This window comes from Maniola hyperantus, chromosome 5 (genome assembly GCF_902806685.2).
Source record: "Maniola hyperantus chromosome 5, iAphHyp1.2, whole genome shotgun sequence".
Classification (NCBI taxonomy): Eukaryota; Metazoa; Arthropoda; class Insecta; order Lepidoptera; family Nymphalidae; genus Maniola; species Maniola hyperantus.
In genome coordinates, this window is record NC_048540.1 from 12,491,400 (window position 1) to 12,495,320 (window position 3,921).

General features: G+C 32.6%; 1 long non-coding RNA gene across 1 annotated transcript in view; it reads left to right on the forward strand.

Annotated features, from left to right (window-relative positions):
* Positions 1 to 1,306: 1,306 nt before the first annotated feature.
* LOC138402330 (uncharacterized) overlaps positions 1,307 to 3,921 on the forward strand; it is a 6,227-nt gene continuing 3,612 nt past the window's right edge. The window contains exon 1 of the long non-coding RNA XR_011236735.1: positions 1,307 to 1,466. This is a non-coding gene — a long non-coding RNA (uncharacterized lncRNA). The remainder of the gene's footprint in view (positions 1,467 to 3,921) is intronic.

Below are 3,921 nucleotides of genomic sequence, written 5' to 3' on the forward strand. Positions count from 1 at the left end.
GGCAACGTTAGTTCCGATTTTCGCCACGCGCCAAGATAGCCTTGTTGCAGTGCAGTGTAGTTTGCTCTAACAAGGTATTGATGGTCTGAGTTTGTCGTACTGTATCGTAGACTGAGTAAAAAATCTAGACAAAGGAACGTTTGCTTTCTCATTCACACTAAAATGAGAGCACAGATTAAATTACTAATGTAATAAACAGAGACACAACTAACCTATTTTTGTCCCTTATCGTGTAACCGGTTTTTTTCAAGGACTGCAACTTTAGGTTGTAAACAAACTTTGAAAATTTGTGGCGTCATATATTTTTCATTAGTTATTTCCTTGTTTTCACATAAAAAAGTTGATACAAAATAATATTGTTGATCGGTTAATACAAAATATAACTACTAAACAATGGTAATTGTCGTGTTATTCATCGTTAAATCATGCTGTCGCTATTTAAGATACGGTTAACTGTAAGTACTTTAATCTAGCTTTTTACTCAATCTGCGTACTGTATCTGGAGACTCTGAAGATCATAGATTATAGATAACTAACACTATGGAGTGCATTTTTTTTTTCCTGGCTTTATTCATGGGGCTTTACACAGATTAGATGGAGAGCATAGAGATCCATCCAAAGTGGAAAAGAAAATAAAAATTGACATTTGCAAGAACCGCAGGGCGATTGTCGAAACCTGCATAAATCATTATTACAATCAATTGTTTCTGATTGGCTGAATTTGTGCGATTCTTGTTGCAACAATGCATTGTGGCCAATAGTGAGCGAGCATTAACCAATCAGAGATGTTTGCTATCGTGACATTGTAGCTGTCAAACAACCGCGGTAGGGCCACCGATACCTACCATATTATTCGAAGATAATAAATCGTTCGATTATGAAAATAATTAGTTACTAATTTCATAATCGATTATTAGTATTTTTGTAGGAATAATTACCTGTAGATTTCTCGACAGACCCTGTAAGTTTCGTGACAGAATCAACAGACAGACAAATAAACAGACAATAGACAGACAATAAAGTGATCCTTATGGATTCCATTTTCCTTTCGAGGTACGGAACCATCAAAGTCTATTAAAATAATTATCATTTCTATAAATGCGTTGAATATATACTATAATAATTGTGAACAATTTTATAATTGTTACATAAGAAATCTAATCTCGATTTTCTAACGTAGAAAAACATGGATTTTTGATCTATAAAATCGATTTTTTCAATAACGATCTTAGGTTCTAGATTAGGCCACTCTTTCATAATTAGTATATTATCTATGGGTTATTATTATCTATGGCTTGCCGCCAATTCCCATTTCCCCATCACTACGGCGGCGTCCTTTTTTGTTAAAACAAAAACGACTCTGACAGTGTTCGTGAGAAGAAAATTGGAAAACAAGAAAATGCAAGATAATAATACATTATTGAAGAAAATGAGCGTAAGTTCACCTACTGAAGCCATTGCTGCCGGTAAGTAAGAGTACTTATATAAAAAAATATACTAATTGAAAATATTTTATTCAAACATTTAAAAACTTCGATTTCTTTTCGTAACCAATGATTATATGTATATTGTTCGTAGCGTTCTTTCTATTTTCTCTTTCAATTAACTCATAACTGCTATTGTAACTTGTTACAAAAAAGTTAGAGAACTTCCATTAACTCTAAATAAATAATTTTTACAAGTTAACTATTTCTCATATCTTGATGGCACGAGTGTACAAAGCTGTAATTCTTAAAAAATCACAAATGGCGGATTTTATGCGTTTAATATGTGAGCTAAATAAAAATTTTTTAAACCCCTCAAGTAGGATATCAAAATAAAGGTTTTAAAGGCGAGTATATAATATATATAACCTATATATGTTTGAAAACTGTTGGAACATCCATGGTTTAGAGTGACCAAATCATAAAAAAATAACTACACATAATACAGCTAAATCCCTTAATAAATTTAAAATTATCATAACTATAAGTATATAATGGGACCGATTCTCTTATCCATAAATCTCTAAACTAAATTAAAATGACACATCTAAATCTATTACTATTCCTGTCATAATGTTGCTTATGGAAAAAGATAGCACTTAGGGTGAAATCTATAGAGCACACTCACCTTTGCTTACTTAGACTTAAGGCCAAATGTATATCTTTCATACAAATCTGTCTCGTTTTAACTCAAACTTAAGTCGGCTGAGCTAAGTCAAATGTGCTCTACAGATCTCACCCTTAATGTTCCAAAGGACTTGGAGCCTTTTTTGCACCGGGTTAGCGCAGGGACTGTGAGATGTACTTATATACAATGTTTTACAATAATACAATGTGGCTAATTCCATTGTACACAATCTCTAAACTAAACTAAAATGACACGTCTAAATCTATTGCTATCCCTTTCATAATGTTGCTTGCGGAAAAGGATGGCACTAAATTTAGAACTGTAATTTAGTTTAGTTTGGAGATTGTGTACAAGAGAATCGGCCCCAATGTCACTAGAAACGAAACAAAATAACCTCACTTTACTCAAATTATCACCTGTTCCGAAGACAAGTCAGCCATCTTGTCCTTTATTAATGGTTTATAGTAGGATCCACCCTATTATAAATTATGGAACTGTTAGTGAATAGTTATAGAACATTTTAGCACTGAACGTTTATGAACAATGTTTTTGAGAACTTTGCTTATTACAAGCTATTAAAGCTTCTATAAATTTTTGTAAATACTGTTGTTTGAAGACTATTAGCCTTTTAGCTCTTTTTAAAAGTTTAACAGCCGTACTCAGAGTAACTTAATTGTTACTTAAGTTAAAACGAGTCAAAGCTATACCTCTCACATAAATCTGTCTCATTCTAACTCAAAGTAACGATAAGCCACTCTTGAGTACAGCTATTAGTTTTCGGAACTTTGAACCCTATAACAAGATTAGAGGAAGAAGTTCTCAATTCAGTTTTTTAATTATAATATTAACACATTTTTACTTGCATTCTTGTTGGTCTGTTTGTCTGTCTGTCTAGAAATTGAGATTGATTTTAAACTAACTTCCCAAGTAGCTAGAGATTTTTAACACAAATTGAAACTAAACTGCAGCTCATAAAGGCATAGAGGCACTCCTTTTCAGCAAGCAACATTATGAAAGAAATAGCAATAGATTTAATCGTGCCATTTTAGTTTATTCTAGAGATTGTGTACAATGGAATTAGCCACATTATATGATTTAGTTTATTTAGCTATTAGTATAGTATTTAAGTTTATTATATAAATCACCTCCCACTGTCCATTTGTTCATTTTTTCCATACCCTTAAGGTTGTCTGGAAGCAATTAGACCACCTTTTTGTACCTACTTTTTAAGATTTCTTTGCTGTAACCTGTTATTTGTATTTTTTGGTGCAATAAAGAATATACATATCTACATACATATACAATATTAGCTATGTTAATTATGACTATGACTAACATTCCCCTTTCCCCTCCAACTAAGCGTAAAGCTTGTGCAAGAAGTAAGTACGACAATAATGCAAGGGTGGAGCTTGGACCTCCGACCTTTCGGAATTCAGTCTGCTCTTTAATCGTTGAGCTATTGGGGCTATAAAATCTATACTAATATTATAAGTACAAAAATATGTCTGTCTGTCTGTCTGTCTTTACTTTTCACGGCCTAACAGTTTAACCAATTTTAATGAAATTTGCTACAAAGTTAACTTACATCCCAGTGACGGACCAGACATAGACTACTTTTTATCCTGGAAAATCGAAGGGAACGAGTTCTTAAATGCAGTTTTCTTAAAGATATAGATAGCTTGTGTCCCGGAAATCAAAAGGATTATTCCCGTTGTGATGGGAATTGGATAAATGGGATTTTTTTTTTTATTGTTGGCACCTTGACAATTAGTGTTAACTAAATGTATACTTTTCCAGGATGTCATTCAT